Source organism: Pinus tabuliformis, chromosome 1_2 (genome assembly GCF_031772625.1).
Source record: "Pinus tabuliformis cultivar Carrire ecotype Pingquan chromosome 1_2, CPIR1, whole genome shotgun sequence".
NCBI lineage: Eukaryota > Viridiplantae > Streptophyta > Pinopsida > Pinales > Pinaceae > Pinus > Pinus tabuliformis.
In genome coordinates, this window is record NC_142298.1 from 865,805,979 (window position 1) to 865,826,481 (window position 20,503).

Below are 20,503 nucleotides of genomic sequence, written 5' to 3' on the forward strand. Positions count from 1 at the left end.
TTATTAAATAAAAGAAATTGAGAACTTCAATATCTCTCTACCTCCACTTTTCAATAATTAGCTAGGGTTTCTAGCTAGAATGGGGTAGGTGTTGAAAGCAAGGAAGAATATTATTGTAGATTTGATGGAACAAGGTTCCAAGATGGAGTTGAATGAATGAACATTGTATTTAGATGAATCATAATGAGAGGAACATGGTTCTTTTTCATTATTGGTTCGTAGGTGTAAAAAAGCGAAGAGACCGAATTTTTTTATAGTTATTTTTGTGGGTTGAAACCTTTTGTTTCAAGTTAATCTTTGGATGGATGAAGTTTGGTACATTGAGATTCTCTTTGGATGGATGAAGTTTGGTACATTGAGATTCTGGATAAGATTAACATTTCATTCTTTGGGTCGATGAAGTTTGGTACACTGAGATTATTGACGTTTTATTTATTTATTTATAATAAGAAGGTAAAGGATATGATATAGAATGGAGGTTTGTGGTTATTTAAATATGTAGAATTATATTTTTGTTTTTATGATGAATATCTGTATTTTTTTATATAAAATAATTTAGAATAATGTTTACATTAGAAGGTAGGTAGATTTTGTTTGTTAGTAGTTAGAGTATGTTGAGAGATTTTCTCAACAATAATTTCTGATGAGGTTCTCTATTTTTCTCATACACCTTTAATAAAGTGTATTTTATATATTCTATTATTATATTTTAAAACATAATTCCTTTTTCACTTTCAGAAAGTTTCCTTCACGTTCTCATTCTCTTTCACCAGTATTTTTTATATATTCTATTACTATATTTTAAAACATAATTCCTTTTTCACTTTCGGAAAGTTTCCTTCACGTTGTCATTCTCTTTCACCATTATTTTCAATTTTAACCTACTGTTTTAAAATAATGTTACATAAATATATATATTTTATTTTATTTAGACAAGTCGTTTCATATTTTACTAGCATTATAGCAATAATAATTTTGATTTATAAAATTTAAAACAAAAACATGTTTTATTTTCTAAAGTGTAACATATTTTTATTTATAATAAAGGATAAATTTTTAACCACTAAATTTACATAAACTTTATTTAAATAAACATTTCATTCAATATATACTTCCATCTTTCTAATAGTCCACTATATCTTACACAAAGGCACTTACAACTTAGATGGCATGGCATTTTTGTGACAACCAAGAGGAAAACAATGCCCAATCCCTACAATTTTTTCATTGACTAACTTCTTTCTTAAAGTTAGTGCCAAAAGAAGTAAGAGTAAATGACATGGAAATCCTTTAGAAATGAAGATGTCAACAATGCATAATCATTAGAAATTTCTTAGTTATTAACTTCTTGTTTGGAAATATCTCATCAACTAATTTCTTGGAAATCTATTTGTATAGTGTCTCTCATTTGAAAATGTTTGCATGTTTATCTACCTTTTTAAATGGACATTTTAACTATCTCATAACATATTTGAAGGAAAAGTAGGCCTATTAGGGAAATGGTTTGTAACAATCATGTTTTTGGCTATTTGTGATCTACTCACTAGCATTTTAGGCATCTATATATCTATTTAGGACTTTACCCCCTTGACCCCTTCATCTTCAATTTAATGAACCAAGAACTGCTAGTTCGTGTGCCTCTAAACCTACTATAGTGTGGGGTGTTGGTGATATAGCGGTGGGCATTGTTGGGTAAATTTCATTTATTGCTAGTTACAAAAAAAAGATAAACTAGCAATTGCATTAGATGTTGCAAAGGAAACGTCGTAAGGGATATATTTGAGAAGAATCGTGGTATAAAAATTAGAAAACAAAAGGTGATTCAAAGCTATAAGATAAAAAGAAATCACTTACATTATGCTAAATTTAGATTCTATAACCTTTCCAAGACAAATTACCTCTCAGTATTCCAATATTCTTTTTCAAGTTCCAATAGCAAATATTTGATCAAAAGTTGTATCAAATATTTGATACAGATTGCCTCTTTTTCAATATTGAGTTATCTCACTTGATCAAAAACTCACACTCTTTTACCACTTCCTCTTAATATGATTGGATTTGCCTTTGCTTATCCTTCCTTAACTTATTTTGGGCATTTGGACTAGTTTGTGATGGAACAGTTTTATTCAAAGCTATTTTGCAAAATAGCAAACTTAAAATTTACCATTGGATGAACTAGTTTAAAGTAGAGCTACGAAATAAATATATCAGTAAAGCTAGTCACTGACATAGCAACTTTACACTGTTTGATAGGAGAGAAGTGGATGTTTTGTTGAGCATTGATTAAATAACAAAATATATTCACTATATAACAATTATTCACACTTACCTAGCAACCACCAAGGACATTCCCATTACAACAAGCATTTATTAAATAAAAAAATTAATATTCACTATATAATAATTATTCACACCTACCTAGAAACCACCAAGAACATTCCCATTACAACAATCAATAGAAGGCATTGTGATAGATGTGGTTCTATGAATCAACCAAGGAAAGATCATGTCTTCACTAAATCTTTTTTTTTTAAGAGTTAGAAATCTAAAACTACAATTGTTAAATCAATAAATTTGTAGAGGTTGTGGCAATATCCTTTCTTATCTTCATCCTTGAAACGATAAGGTATAATAATGAAACAAAATAACATATTTTCTCATATACATACAAGGACATTTTAGAGCCATTTAGTCAAACTTATGATATTTTTTTTCATATACATACAAGGAAATTCTAAACCCATTTAGTCAAACTTATGATACTTCCATGATAGTACCCTAAATAACTATTAAGTAATAACTTGTTGAAATATATAAAATTTGTGGATTATTTATTGAAAGCAATCAAAGGTAAATGAATATATAAGTAAGACCTAATCTCACTTATAAAGTTGAATGTGTAAATTCTCTAAGACCTACCTTTCTATTAAGCTTACTATCTACTTATATAATGTGAATATTTCTCAGTTTAAAATAAACAAAAAAAAATTACTAATATAAATAAAATCTATTTTTATAATTCATTAAATTATATCTTTATTATATATATTAAAAATTGAAATAAAAAAATTAAATTTATTTATTCAAATAATGATTTTAACAATTTCATCACATATATTTAATATTTCAAATAACTTTTTATAATGAATATATAAAATTTGTTTATCATATATTTAAAACCTCAACTCTACCTCATATCATATCATAGGCAACACTACCTCACATCATATTAAGACATTAGATTCCATCACTACATACCCTATCCATACAAACTTTTTAAAATTTATTAAGAAAAATATATATTTCCATTCAGCTCCACTGTCCTGGCATAGACTATCTTGGTGTAGGTTACGTACACTTATACTCTAGATGCTTGTCTGTCAATATTGCATGAGGATTTCAATGATGCAATAGAAAAATTGAGGATTTCCTACAGCAAAATTAACCCATTTTGTGTACCATTTGCAACAACAAATATGGGATCAGCAATGATGACCATGGATTTGGTTTGTCAAAAACTCTGGATACCTTTTCAATAATGTTTGGAATTGGATAAAGTTTATACACACTTATTATTTGCATGTTGAATGCCCCTATTGCAATGATGGATGGGTCCAAACTATTCCATATCCACTACTTGTGCTACAAGCAATTTTTGCACCATAAGTGCTGCAAATCATATTTTGTGGGGTGAAGCTGTAAGTTGTTTGACCTTTTCAATTCACTGCATTTATTTTTGTAGAAAATATATTATTTTTGCAGAAAATATGCTATATTCCTTGCATGGGGATAATCTTATTTCTTTACAAACCATTCCTTGCATAGGATGCCATGCTCTCATTTGGCTCTGATTATTCCAATTGGTAAGTTCAGCTGGGATTTATTATTGAACCGACTATTGTGGTTTTTTATTAAATATTTCATGCTTATCATCATGTTTATGTGGTTACCTATTCTTTGGCACATATTGTTTGAGAATTAAGCTTATTCTAGCCAATTATGAGTGATTAAGTATTGAGTGCTTTTTTAAGCATTTGCTTCCAATAAATATCATATTTGATATCTGTCAGTTCTTTTAGGTGGTGAACCATCTCTTCTACATTGAAGTCAACTCGAGCATAATTAACTAAGACTTTTTTGTTTGATTATGAGAACATGGAGTCCTTTCAAAGATGAGTGCCAAATTCTGCAACATCCTGTAATAGATGTCCAAATTGTCAAGCCTATGTTTTTGTTGAATTAGAAAATTCGTTATAGATGCACGTTGAGATACAAAGAGAACAATGAATTCTTATTAGACTGAATATATTCCTCGTGTCTCCTTAGAGTCATGTTGAATTCCAATACCTCTCTATTTTCCATGTTTGTGTTCATAGCCCCAAACTCTGCCAACCAAACCATGGTGGAAAAGACAATTCCAGAATGAGAACAATGGTTCAAGAGAAATAAGGAGAAGGCTGCAAACACCTTGTGCATCCTCAATAGAGTACAAAAACCATGAAAAGAGACCCTTCCCCATGAAATCCTCAAAAAATGCCTTGCAACAAGTAGTCTAGATGGAATGCAGAGAAGAAAGGGAAATCCCTGGAGAAGCAAAGCTGAGAGACCACTCCCTTCCAAATCCCTTACAAACTACCACCTATTGTAAGGTGTTATAATGCCAATGTAACTCTAAATCCTTATTCACTGATAAGAAACAATTTACTTCTCTCAGTCCACCTTTGTATTTTGTGCCTTAACATGAGCCTGTAGTCCTCTTTATTTCCAATACTACAGCTCCAGATCCCTAAATATTTCTCATAATTCATTATTCGGCCACATGCTCTGCCCTTTATCCATAATTAACAATTCAAGGATCATCTCTCTATGTTCATCCTTTACAATGGCAGCCAAAAAAACCTAGTCTCCCATGAATTCGTAGACCACCTTTGTGTATCAAAAAATGTTAACTCAACCATATTCATGGCACCTAATTCATAACCTAATTAAGCACCTAATTGTTAACTGCAAATAGCCTTCTCCATGGCTCTAGTCCATTCCTGGAATACCCAATCAAGCCCCCATCCCAATAAGTAAATTGAAATAATTAGGTGGTTGAGAACAAAAGCAATTCTGCATCAAAAGGAAGGGTAAAGAGGATCCACCTCCAACTATGATTGGGGGGTGTTTTATTATAAGGTCTCCAAAAATTTCCTCGCCTTAAGAAACATAGAAAAATGCATTCCAACCCTCTGGAACAGGTTGATGAAGAACAACTCATGCCTTCATTGTGAAATCCAAGAACATTGTTGGATTTTGGGTGTCTACAGGGGACTTAATGCCCAAAGATTCTCCAGCTATGACAACTAATATAACATCATCTTTCTCAACCTTTGTTATCCAATTGTTGATATGTAGGTTCAATCCTATACAGAAAACCAATTTCTTGTAATTCGATAACTGGACTAGAAATAGAAAATCTGAAATAAATTATCTTGTTAGAAACGAAGGCACTTACATTTTGTCTTTTAATGAAATATTTACCCAAAGTTACAAGCCAATATCGACCCTTTTCTTGGTGGAATTTCATAGTGGATTGTAGCTCTTCCAGTTGTCATCCACTAAACAACCCAATAATTTTTTACTCGGAACATTATCACATATTCCAATGACCTAGGTCTAATACTCAGTGCTTAGATCAATCCTTTTTTACCTTAAAGGAAAGTTCATCAAAACCACAAGAGAATTAAAATTGTCCAACTTGCAGATCACCAGCTTTGATGGTACCCTTGCATCCTACAAAATCTGTATGTGTAAAATCTCCCTACAGACAAACCATGTCCTGTAAGTTATTTGACAAAGTTGGCTCTCAAATAAACAAATAACGGGTTCAAGCCCCCACACAAACCATCAAACATTCTAAATGGAACCGGTTTTAGTCAACTGTGATGTTATAAAGTCCCTTCCCATCAAGAAAATTAAGCAGGGCAAGATAGTAAGAATGATTATTGAAATAATCCAGTCACCAAAAAAATGTATTGGTGCTTTCCCCATCTCCTCAACGTAATAGGCAACTATTTCCTCTTTCAAAATGGACATAAGCAAATATATCCGTGTCTACTAAATAAATAGTTGAATCCATGAAATGCCCAAGTATTGGTAGATGAAGCTTGTCTAATATGGGATTACCTTGAGCATGTATGTGACAGTCTCAAAACCTCAACAACAAAAGAAGGACAATACAATTAGTTTTCAGCAAAAGGACCTAGGCTTCCATAGGATACTACACACACCCAATGGAAAAATCAAAGTGTTATTGAGTTTTTAAATAGGAAAAATATTGTACCTATGTGGGCATGGTCTGGAAAGCCAGAAGTAGGAGAAAATGCAAGCCAATTGAAATTCACCATTAATAAGACAGTTCTCTTGAAAAACCACATTAGCAAAATGGCAAAAATTCATCTCAAAATCGATAGCTTATGTTATGATATGATCAAGACCCATTGTCTCTATCATAACCAAATATATCCCAAGAAATATTAGAGGAATTTCTTACATGAGAAGGGTAAGAGTTTGAATCTCATCATCTCCTTGCTACGCGAATTGGGTTCAATTTAATTGCAAATTCGTCAAATAAGAAAAGTAACCTGAAAATTTTTCGAGGAGAAGGAAAGGATCCAAATTCTTTAATTCAACCCTACATGCATATAAATATCCAAAAATTTGATAAAATAAAAACAACATACCACTGAAAATAACAATAAAAAAACCTAAATATTTCCAGAAATATTACCTTCCAATACTTCCTCTAACAACTGCACCATCTCCTTCAGGCTACGACTTGGAAAGCAATTTTCTCTCTACCAGGCAAGGCCTTTATAATGGGGTGATCTCAATGTTAGTCATATTGAATGGAATGGTATTGTTAATCTCATCAACTCTTGAATTTGAGAATGAATGACCGATCCGGGGCTTAGAATTAACAACAACATTTTAGGCAATTTTATGTAGCAGGAAAAATGGTGGAGAAACGAACATAGGAAATCGTAGGAAAAAGATAAAAACAATAGGGATCCTTGGTTTGAAGTGACACATGTGTCCAGGGAAACTCTTTCTTTTCTTCGAATGTCTTGGAATAAACTCATTTTCAACAGATAATTAGGTTGCACCAAAGTTTTCAAGACGCATGGATAAATTCATACTTTACTTGCTTACTACTGGAAAAAAGGCAGTAGAAAATGGTGGAATGAATGGATATTTCCTAAAAGAATTAGAAAAAGCAAAGTATAGGGTTGTAATTGGTGTTGCATTAGGTGGAATGAATGAAGATGTCCTCAAGAATTAAACAAAGTAAAGTGTTGGGTCATAATTGGTGCTGGATTAGGTGGAATGAAGGTAATCTTACAATGTTGTTATTTTGGAAGGAAATAATGTTAGAAAACATAAATAAGACACATACTTCTTTGATGTTTTATAAAGTTGTAATTTTTAAGCTAGATATATTTTGGATAGTTAAAGGTATATTCAGGTCCACGATCATGGCATAGACTATCTTGGTGCAGGTTACGTGTACTTATACTCTAGCTGCTTGACTGTCAATATTGTATGAGGTTTTCAATCATGTAGTAGAAGCATTGAGGATTTACTATAGGAAAATGAACCAATTATGTGTACCATTTACAACAACAAATATGCGATCAACAATGATGGCCATGGATTTGGTTTGTCAAAAACTCTGGATACCTTTTCAATAATGTTTGGAATTAGATAAAGTTGATACACACTTCTTATATGCACATTGAATGCCCCTATTGGAGGGATGGATGGGTACAAACTATTCCATATCCATTTCTTGTGCTACAAGCAATATTTGCACCATAAGTGTTGCAAATCATATTTTTTGGGGTTAAGATGTAATTTGTTTGACCTTTTCAATTCACTGCATTTGTTTTTGCAAAAAATATGTTAATTTCCTTGGATGGGGACTCATCCTATTACTTTTCAAATGATTCCATGCATAGGATGTCATGCTTTCTGGTGGCTCTGATTCTACAATTATTCCAATTGGTATGTTCAACTGGGATTTATTATTGAACCCACTATTTTCCTTTTTTCTTAAATATTTCATGCTTATTTTCATGTTTATGTGATTACAAGTTGTCATTGGGATTAAAATAAGATCCTGTGTGGTTTTTTTTTTTAGGGACTCCGTGAGGAAGTGTTGGAGACCCTGTGAATTCTCTCTAAAATGCAAAGAGTTATGTATATTTGACATTCTCTGGGTGAATTATTGATGATTAATTTCAACATCCAATTGTGAGGTTTCACATGTATAAGGTGAAATTTTTTATGGAAATGCATTATGAAAGGCTATAACTAACATGAATGACTTAGTCTATTCTTTTTAATAGCAAAGAGTTATACTGATTGCGATAGTAGCATGAAAATTTTGGTTAAGTCCATGTAAAACTAGGGGAGCAGCATTTATTTGAGGGTCAAAGTGGGAAACTCAGGCTTTATAATAAGCTGAGATCACAAAATATGGATGTATGTTAAAATATTGGGAGCATGATAAAAAACACCATGGGGGACAAGGTTGAAGAAATGTTGCAAAGAAGACTCCCAATTTGTGTTGAACAGGAAATGGCCAAGAAACTGAGGGTGGCATAACTATGTTTACTTGGACTAATAGACAGAAAGATAACTGCCTTGAACATAGCAGGGAAAATCCCTTTAAAACCCCAAAAGGGGAAATTTTGATCAATAAGAGAATCCTTAACTCAAAGATTCTTTTATGTCCAGATTGATCTCTAGTCTGAAAATCCTGAAAGAAAAAAATAGAAGATAATTATTTATATGTTGTATGTGTGTTGCCGAGTAGATCATGCAGAAATTTAATAGTGTTGATGCCATGGTCGTGGTGCCTACCTGCATTGAGCAACCAACAAAGAGAGTTATTGTTACCAACATATTTGCTTAACAATAAATTTACTTGAGGAGTGGAGGTAACTGTAGCAGAGAATTACCAGCCTCATTGTCACCGAAAGGTCTATTGAATTAAACAACAATTATTTAATGTTGTCTTTTGTATCAACAATGAAAAATGGTTTGGTGTGGGAGGGGTAAGAGTTAAATATTTACCCTAATGGTCAATTACAATTTCTCCCAGCACCAAATCTCTTGAAGGCAAGTTACCCAATCATTAAAACCCAATGTTAAAGACTGTTAAATCGCCAATAGGATTTCCTAATTCAGAATTTAGGTCTCGATTTTCATGTCTACATGAAAGACCATCCATGATGAGGATGGGAAAAAATTGACACCAAAAAGAGAAATAAAACAAATTTAAGAGAAAATTATGTTAAAAATCATTGAAAGTGAATGAAATTAAGAAATTGGTATCACCTTATGACAATCTTGCTAAGAGAAGGGCTTATGGAAATGCTAACATGAATATTATTCACCGAATAATGATTCCTTAGGTAACAAGGAAAATATGAAGCAAGGTTGTTACTTGCTGAGCAAAAAGCAAAAAACACCAACCAAACTTGTGGCGAGAAACTCTTGGCATGGTCGCTGACTATAAGTTACAAGAAAACTAGATTCAAGAGTTCAAATGAGATTCAATAGAAAGAACCTGAAATCGACTAATTCATAAAGGCCTTGGTATACCAGAGTCACTTGTACCAAGTGTTAGGCGGAAAGAGTCGTTAGTGCGGACACAAATCAACCTCCCTAGGAGCCTAAGACTCTCTAGTGACAAACAAGACAAACAAGAGCAATCCTTCTCTAAACATGCATTTACTATACAAGAAATCAAGTGTTTAGATCCTACCTGTAGTCCAACGTTGTTGTAGTAGTCCAGCCTTGCCGATCTGGATGAGCTCCTCCTTCACTTCGAGACCTGCATCCACTAACAATCAAACGATTAAATAGCACTTGATAATCTCATAAGATAAAACATGTTTAACATATAGACCAAGGAGTATATGAAACAACTCATAAATAACAAGTTATTGAGAAGAATGGACTCATTTTCATTAGTAGGAAACAAAAGGAACAATTACAACCTAAGCCTTGGTGTTGTGCAAGTCCCTCCCAGGGTCCATCAAGAGTTCTCCTTTACTTTGACAAAGCTCACCCACTTCCAAATGGAACAAGTAAGGATGGGAATCTCTCCTCACAAGCTTCTAAATGGGAGTCCTAATTCCTGCAGCATCTACCCTTAGAAATGTTTAGCTTTCAACCTATCCTCCTTCTGGCCCAATGCCTGTATTTATAGTGCTCTAGAGGAAGTTATTCAGGTCCACCATCAATGGGATAATCCCCTCTTTGGATGGGATAGCTCCCTTATTGATGGGATAAGTTCCTCTTTGGTAGGGGTACATGAACCATCTGGAGGCGCTCAATACACGTCGAACAACCTTCTAGAATGCTCTAGAAATGACCACAAGTAACTTTTTAAAGATGAAACTTGCGCATTTTGACCTTTACAGGGGGACGCACCTGCCCCTTTACATACAGAGCGTACAAGTACGCAGCTTTTGTGAACATTGGGTGCGTACCTGCAGGTAAGGTTGAGAGAACCTGCGTACCCATAGATAAATACATTTATAAAGACTTTCTCTCTTTTTGGAGTTTGACATGGAGAGCAGAGGCATAAGACTTGCCTAAGAGGATAGCATGACTGTTGATAGAGCCATACTAACTGTAAATAGTCATGGTGACATTTTTTAGTGTAACACCAAGGAGTGTAGGAAAGAAAAAAGGAAAAGCTCTGATTCCATTAGGGTTAGTAGCATAGCTCCAAACTTGAATGAGAGTACAAAATGCGAATTTTCTGGAGGAGACAGAAGGAGGGGGGAAGTTAGAGTAATGAACATGATTTGAGGAAATTTTGTGGAGCAGGATAAATGGTGTAGTAACATGGGTTGTTACAGTAACAAACTCATCCTAACTTTCAACACAACGGTTGGGTTTCGCACCTCCTATAATGATGATCCAATGGTAAAAATGTTTTTAATCAACTAGCGCATCGGATCAGTGATGCAAAACAATACACGGTGGAACATACGGGAGTTCATCCCATAGGGAAACGCCTTATGGCATAACAAGGTCAGATGGAGGTGGAGGATGTAGGTCGCAATATGGAACATAATAATCATGCTCATGGTGAATAGTATATCGATTCTACTTACTTCACCATCAACACTAAGGGTGAAGAAACTTAATTAACAAATTTCTTAGTAACTAAAAGGGATTTTGCTTACTTTACTCCTACTATCTTGACTTCTAGTTTCAAATTAATGGTATTTAGTCGTACCCATGACCTATTCTTAAACTTATATGTCCGCTATTTCTTTCTCTTTATGTATTCATGGCTATATTATTCATGTTTTCATAACTACTTATGATTTTTTCTTAGTTGGATAAAAAATGCACAAAGCATGCATTTTCCTACTTTCAATATTATGGGGATAAAATGAATTTTTGGCACTTTCCATGCTCTAACCATAGTTTAACGAATTATGCTAATTATCAACCCCTTTGCATCCTTGATTCCTCAATAATTTGGATTACTTAACACAAGACTAGTAGCTTAAAATTAGTAGGAGTATGACCCACAATACTTCATTGACCAAAGGGCTCACACCTTCCTCATGTAATGAGTTAGGGTTCCATGCTCTGAGTTATAAAATGATAGCAAGAAAATTTACTTTTCCTAAAAATTTAAATTTCTCCAGTTTTTAGTGTCTGTACTCTACCAACAATAGGTGCCCATATACCTTATGATCATTAACCTTCAACTGAATATCAATATGATTCAGATCACATTCTTCAATTCTACATAGAATTTTCCATATGTTAGACACAAACAAATTTCCTTTGACAACTTCCAACTCATCGTTCAATGTTTATCTAATTATTTCTTTGGTCAGAACTAAATATTTTTCAATGTAGCTATTAGATCTAATCCTAGCTACAAGGTATTCTACATATTCTCAAAAAACCATGTCATGGAAACCTCATCCATAATTCCAATACACATTCAATGTTGATTTCATTCCTCTGGTAGTTTTCTTTGTCATGCCTTCACACATGCATCTAGTCAACCAATTCCAATGTAAAAACATGCTTCTTACAATACCTTTTTAACACATTGAGAATTAATTTAGCACTCATTTTATCGACTCACATACTCTATTACAAAACCTTCAATTGTAATACACAGATAATCATATAACATGCACAAAAATAATCCACTAATGAAATTGTCTCTAATATATCACTGGATTGGTACCATTCATTCATGACATATTTTAAAATCAATATGTTATGTTTTTCAATATTCACACGAAACTGGACCTCTTGTTAATTCCATATTACACACAGATACTAGAATTCTCCATTCAAAAATACATAGAGATAATCATGAGAATATGGATTCTTTCAATCATTTTCATTCAACAAATCATGTATAAACAAATACTTAGAAACAATTTTTCTCTCTATTCACACTCTATTGCCCGATTTCACATTCAATTGGCCATTATCTTTTCTCGTAGGCTTACAATGATCAAATACAAAGTTACCAGAAAAGTAGGTTTTTATTCACTGACAAAAAACTACCTCATTTTTTCCCTAAAGCTCTCATGTTTTATTTCACGAAGCTATCATTATTTATCCCCTAAATCTCTCATGATCTATTCCCTAAATCTCTCATGTTCTTTTAGGGTAAATTAGCTTTTCCCTTATGGAAAAAATCTCTCCTATCCATATATTTTCTAAAATTATTCTATAATAATTAGAGAAGCTAATAATATTTACGAACAATGAATTAAAATTATTTTTAAATATTGAAGCCCCTTTTGGAGCTTTATATCCAAAAGCCATGATTTTTTAATGACTCGGAGGTTTAGATGTTGCTGCACAAGACTGCCAAGGTAGAAAATTTATGACCTTCGATGAACCAACCCTCCCATATCGCAAACATTGTATTGTAGCTAACCATTTGTTTCTTCATGCTCCTGTTCAATTTCGTTTGTTATTGTTACCTTCTTATTCCAAGTGTTGAAAACACTATTTTGCAACTTTCCATTATCATTACTAATGCAATCTTTTACATTAATTTTTCTCTCGTGGTTGATTTCCTTTCTTACATCAATGTGCACCCTCTCTAGCACTTTCATCATGAGCTTTTGCAACCTCTCTATTTCAAAATTTAATATGGACTTCATTTGAAATTCATTATATTCCTCTCTCAACTTTTGCATAAGAATTTCAGAATTATTATCTTCCTCCTCCTCCCCAAGATATATCTCTCCACATATGTTGAAGACAACTGAATGTCTTCTTCTTTATTGTCTTACAATAGAGATATTGTTGTATTCTTGCTTAAATGTGTTGTTGATGTTTCTCACCAATTGTTGCATTTTCATTCCATGCATGCCACTGCTATATGGAACTCAAAGTTGTTCCTCAAAATCAGTTTATTTTGCAAACTCTATGGAACCCTCATTACTTGTATCTCATGCCATCCATTTCTCTAAAAATATCATCTCTTATTCAACATATTTAAACATTTTCTTTGAATTTTTTACTTGAGGCTTAATTTCATCTTCAGGAAAAAGCTGATATTCTATTTATTTAATCACATTTTCATGTTCATCAACACTTCCTGCAACCTCATAACCAATTTTAAAATTAAAATTTACCTCTCGCTCTTTAGATATTGTAAGCATCCCTTCATTGCTAGGAATTTGTGAACATATTTCATCTCTTATTGTCATATCTTCTCACGGCTCAAATCATCTCATCAACTTCTCCAACAACCCTAATTCGTATGCATTCATCTCACACATTTCATTTGAATGCTTTTTCTTCTCTCTCCTTTGACTATTTCCACTAGTCAAGTTTTTCGTGTTATTTTCCCCAGCAAGTCCTTGCAATCACTTACCAACGATTTCATTTATGAATTGTAAATGATCTTCACTCTGATTGTCTTTAATAGAAATTTTTTCTTCCTATCCCCTAGTAGAAAAATTCTAATTATGTTCTTCAGTTATTCTTTTGCAAAGAATTTTTCTATCATCTTCATCAATATTCATGACAACTTCAAATAACTGTATTTCTTCCTTGTCTATGCAACCTGCAAACATACACAAATTATTGGCTTTAAAATCATAACACTTTGTGGCCTTATTTTATTCCTTAGTCATCAACTTCTCATGCTAATTTAAACTTCCCAAATAGTTCATGATACCTTCAGTAAGTCTCTTATTCTCTTCATCCTCCTCTCCAAGGATGTATCCTTTCTCAGGTACAATAATTTCATCCACAATTCCATTTATTGGAATTTCTTAAGTATTTCCTGCATGAGGCAACTCTCCATTATCTACACTTGCATAACCTACATTAAAAAACACTTCATTCATTTTAAAATTATGATACTCTTAGATATCATCAACTTCTTTGTCTTGATCTTCGCCAATGATAGGTCCTTGTTCAAGTTCACAATAGTGAACATTCATATCTACTACCTTGATTTCTCTCCTCAACCAAGCATGCAACCCATGCTTCAATTTCACTTGCAACTTGTGTCACTTTATTTTCTTATATAGAACCCATTCACACCTTTAGTCTCTCTTACCTTCTTGTAACAGTTCTATTAGTACATTCAGTTGTACTTTTATCTCAACAACTTCTTGGTCAACTTCGTCTTGACTCATATTTCTCTTTATGCCATTTTCTTTGGAATATTGTTTTCTTTTCTTTTGGATTTTCCCTCAACCCATGACATGAATATCAGTATTCATCTTGCTTCTTCTTATTTGAAATTTACCTTGTCAACTTATAGACTACATCCAAAGCTCTACAATAACAAGTTACTCCTTAACCTATTATAATACTACACTGAGATATCTTTGAGCCCAACCTTTTGCTATCCTTGCTTCTTGTAACAATCCCTAGTTTATTTTTCATGTAAACAAATATAAAACCAAGGTCACTGGACACGTATTCCAAGTTTAATGATGGGAAAAACATCCTAGTGGGTGTTACTTTCGGTCATTTATGGTTAACGAAATTGGGAAAGGCACCGGCAAAGGAAAAGTAGCATTAATTGCCATTTCATTTAGGAAATAAAGGAAAATAGGAGAAAATCGAGATGAAAGGTCGCAAATTTTCATGAGAGGGAAATTGAAGAGAAAATGAAGCAAAACAAAGAAAATAGAGGCCTTAATGATAAAAAGGTTTTTGAGAATCAATTCATGGCTTTTGTCAGTTCAACTTTGGATCTCTCTTCTATTCTCTCACTCTCTTGTACTCTTGCACACTTAGAGTATTCTTGGAGCACTTTGGCATACATTGGATTTGGAGAAGGAAGGCAAGGGAAATAAGGAAAGTGCAAGGAAACGAGTGGATCAATGGTTACACATGTAGTGATTTGTAGGAATTTAGTTGAATGTATGATTTCCTTGCTAGTTTTGGAATACATGGTATATGCATCAAGTTTATTAGTTATGTGATTTCATGGGCATGGATATTTTCTTGGATTGACAGTGGTTTTAGATTTTCCTTGCCATTCTTGGATAGCCATGGTACTGCGGGTCTTTCCACTTGTTTTTTTTTTATTAGTTATTAGGTTCCTTATGGATGTGGGTTGAGTTATTAGTTCCCAGAGCCGTTAGTTGGGACAATTTCATTGGAAGCCCTGGAACAACTTGGGTTGAGTTACTATTCCTGGAGCCTAAGTTTGGAAAAATGCTCTTGAGCCCTTGGTGGGTTGAGTTACTAGTCCCTCGATCCAAGTTGGGCAAATTTTCTATATCCCTAGAAGGTTGTGGTTTGGGTTATTAGTTCCTGTATCCATGGTTGGAACAAATGCTCTGGAGCCCTGGACATCTTGAGTAGAGACCTATCTAGTTGATGATATTAATGTCTGACTGTCAGGTGGAATCATTGGTTGATGGTTGATGTGGTTTGGCCTCTGGAAGCCCTGTGTTCGGTTTTTTTTGTTCATTCCATGATATCCCACAGTCACACCTGGAATATGGAGTCGGGGGATGATTGAGTGAAAGAAATATTTGGTTCAGCCAAATCTATGGTCGAGTGGTATGTGCAAGTCCCTGACTTGGTTGGAATTTTCATATGTTAATATGAGGTATTTTTTCTTGTGATCTATGAGTATATATATTGATTATGATGGTGATATTCTCACTAAGTTTCCATGGTTTATATGTTGGTTATTTGTGGTGTATATGTTCGTTTATATGTTGGTTTATATGTTAGTTATATGTTGGTTATATGATGTATATTGTCTATGGCTATTGACACGTTTGATGAATAAATGAATGGTTGATGAATGCATGGACTAAAAAATGTTATTGAAGTTATTATGATAGGGCGTTAGACCTTCTCAGTGAATCTCAAATAAGTTTCAAAATTCTATGTTCAGATTTGCATTTATGACATGTAGATTACATGTTTTCCATATGTTTGATGAAATAAATGTCATGGTTAGGCCTATTTAGGTCAAGTCCTTGATCAATATTTGCATGAATTTCTTTGTCCTTGTATTATTTATCATTCAAGAAAGTCTCATTGAGCTTTGGGTAGTGGTCTAGAGGCTAGCCTGAAATGGTGGCTCAAAATCTGGGACAACACCCTCTAAACTGGACGTTTTGGGCCATAATCGCACCCCTACAGGCTTATGCATGTGGTTTTCAGCCCATGTCACCAAAAAGGAATTATAGCTTAGGTTTTTGGCACTAAGTGTTTTTTTATCTCTTGGGTGTCATGTAAGCCCTGTAGGATGTCAGTTTGTGGTTGGTAGGTTCTAGTTGTCAGCCCCACTTCCTTAATTGAATATAGGACTTTGGGTCATGTCATAGTATCTCTCCGTCTCATGTTTACGCGAGCAGGCCAGTGAAACTGGGTAAATGTTTGAGGGGGGGCTACAAATTGGTATAAGATCTTTCAGGTACAAAAACATAGACTGGATGCATGTTGTTATGCATGCATAGTAGGTTAGACATGCATCGTAGTGGTCATTATGCAATTTGTTTCTTCATGATTCTATTGGTGTGTTACGATGCTAATATGTTGGATGAGATGGAGTAGGAGATGCAAATTATCGAAGCGCGATTGTAGCAATGGACGTTAGGATAAGAGTAGATCATTATACAAGTTTGTATGTTGGCATGTAGGTATGATGGTTAATGGTTGTTATACATGTGAGGGTGATGTACATGCTTTTCATTCTATCATTATTGTGGTTACATGCATGATAGTTGCTTTTTAATCAATGCAGTCATATGCACATGGGTCAGATAGTAATGCAAGCTAGTAACTTGTTCTTGATCTAGGAGGATCTCGAGACACCAAGGGGATGGATAAAGGCTCGAAATTCAAAATGGAAAAAAGGAGAATTTGATGACATCAGTTGAGAGGGTTCGTCTTCCTGATCGCGGTGGTGTGAACAGTTTGTCAATCTGAGCTCATATGCAAAAGATAGAGCTCTTTAAAGATTGGTATGGCAGAGGAAAAATAGGGCCCACAATTCACCACATGGCATCCCAGACGGCTCATGGGACCCACATGGTAGCCAGCAAATGCTAATACATGGCAGCCCGTCATTAGCCTCCTAAACCTGCACAAGAAAACATGGATATTTTGGTTATAGTTATCCCATTAACTATATAAATAACAATATCAAACCAAAAAAAAAAACAAAAACAAAAACAAACAAACAAAAACACCATACAATATGGTATACCCCAACCATTCAACAAATGGTATATTCAAAACAACGTATAAGCATTTGGTTGAAGTATGGTTATAAACATTATGGTTATACCATATAACATATATGGTAAAGATATATTACGCAACAACCAATCCACAAACATTTAAACCAACGTATGCCATAAACTATACAACCAATGGGGGAGTAACCAATGTGTATGGAAAATATGTTATGGTTATAAGAAATGGCTATAAGGGTTATAACCACCCACATAAGGCTGCAGCGTATAGACCAACATACAATGCATAGTTTGTAACCAATGTAACCAACGGAGATACGGATATGGGCATGGCTTGGGGGCAGCCACGTGGTGGTCCCATCGCCCATAAATATCAATGTACAATAGCATGCAGAATGTTAGTTGGGATGGGATGGGTGCGATCCCGTGGAGTACGGGCCCAGCCCCCAATGAAGTTTAAAAATAATATATATATTATAACTATCGCATACGGTTATTTTTAAAATGGCATATGATATTTATATATGTCAAACCAATAACCATATTATAACTTTATCCACCCTAAGGTTATATAAACTCAGTTTTCAACCATTTGACAGAGAGATTAGCGGGCACAGATTTCAAAACAAGTGTCGGAACCCTGAGCACTCAAAAAAACTGGTGGAACCTTGCTTGAGCAGAATCTTTGTAGAAGGGTGATTTTGGTCCAGTATCAAAACTGGGCAAGTTTTATATCGATTTTGCACCTCTCAGCGATGGAAATCCAATGGTGGTGTCAGTTTTTGCAGCAAAGCTCTCCAATTTACAGGCATTTTTCAGTATGGAGGTATAATGCTCCATTTTTGTAATTGATGAATGTAACTTCTTTTGATGCCATTTTTAATGAATGAAGGCCTCCCTATTGATCGAGCAGGGCCCAGAGATGTAGTCCAGGAGGGACAAAATCCATTATCAAGTTCCTGTCTTCTTGTCTTCTTATGTTGTCCTTCTTCTTTCTCTCACATGTGCTGATTTAAAGTTTCTCTTTGGTTAAGCTACAAACTGTATATGTAAATCTTTTAATGCACCTTTAAACAAAAGATAACATGGATCAAGTGGTATCAGAGTAGGTGTTTTTAGATGTGAATTGCATGTTTGTATGCTAACGAGAAACAAGCTCCGAAGAGGCGAAGGAGAATTGCAGTCTTTCGATCCCGAGGCAAGGCGTGCTCATCGAAGGGGAAACATGGCAGATGAAGAGGCTCGGTATGAGGAGGAGCTCAATTTTTGCAAGATTTTCTATTTAATGGCAGATCGTGTTGAGAAGTTGTTCTCATAACTCAAAAAACTAGAAAATACAAAGGGAAAAACTCTAAAAGGACAAGGTTCAGTACATAGAGATGATGGAGGAGATCCACCTCCTTCTCCTTCTACAAGTGAAAGTTCTTCTTCTTCTCATCATAATGATAATTGAAATTCAAAAGATACATCTAAGAAGCCCTTTTTTAAATTAGATGTTAAATTTGATCTCCCCATGTACGATGGTGAAAGCAATGCAGAAAAACTTAATAATTGGTTTAGGTAGATTGAGATCTACTGCAGGATTCAGCAGATTGTGGATGATGAAGCAAAGATTCAATTGGCCTCTTTGTGATTAACCAGCACCACACTCGTTTGGTGGGAGAGCAAAGTACAAAGAAGTAAGGATGTGGGTAATCTTTATTCGTCTTGGCCTAATTTCATTTCTCCATTAAAAGCACAATTTTATCTGTTGGGCTACATGTAAAATGCTTTAATGAACTGGCAGTATTTAAGGCAAGGCAAAGGTCAGGATGTTCAGAGTTTTACAGAAGAATTTAGAAAGCAAGCACTAAATTTGGGTATTGCACTTGATACACCTGAAACTGTAACTAAATACATTGGATCGTTACATAATTATATTAGGCATTGATTGTTATTGTTTGAACCAACCACCATTGATGCAGCCAGCGTAAAGGCCATTTACATTGAGCACAGGGGAAAATATGACAGAGATGACTAATCAAAGAGAATGACAGCAGTGAAGAGAAGGGGAACAAAGACCTCTTGTACACATTGTGGGAAAGAGGGGCATGATGAAGAGAATTGTTGGAAGCTACACCTAAATTGAGACCTGAGAAGAATGACAGAAATGGGAAACAGAAGGTCGTCGCCACCGTATAGCAAAGCCAAGATTCCTAGTCAGAGGAAGATGAGAAAGTCATAGCTATGGGATGTGCATGAGGTAGGCCTGTTGACTTGGGGTCTAACTCTGGTGATGAGACGAAGTTCGCAGCCTTTGGGATCACGACAGTAGGACCCATCGATTTGGGGTCCGATTCTAGCCATGAATCAAGAATTTCAACCAATATAACAAAAAGGACACTTCCCTTAGCAAAACTTGAAGAGTTCAGCCACCGCCTTCAAGCAGAGAATGCCAAGCTAAGGAGCTTTCTATAGGAGACAGGGGATGAAAACCAAAGATTACTACACCAGTTGCAGGCCATGGAGTGAAGCTATTGCGAGGTAAAAAGTGATTCTCCAATTTCATATGAATTTCATGATGATCAGTTTGCTAATTTTGAAAAACACACTACAGGGATTGGATCCAAGCTAATGAAGAAAATGGGATATCAAGGAAAGGGCCTCAGCACCCAAGGCCAAGGCATCATAAACCCTATTAAAGTCAAGGAGTTGCCGCGTTATGTAGGACTCAGATATGTCCGAACGGAGATGGGGAAAAACTCTGATATGGCTAGTAA

At 34.5% G+C, this 20,503-nt stretch overlaps 1 pseudogene; it reads right to left on the bottom strand.

Moving 5' to 3' along the window:
• Window positions 1-5,052: 5,052 nt before the first annotated feature.
• On the bottom strand, window positions 5,053-7,994 carry LOC149208671 (pirin-like protein; annotated as a pseudogene).
• Window positions 7,995-20,503: the final 12,509 nt, after the last annotated feature.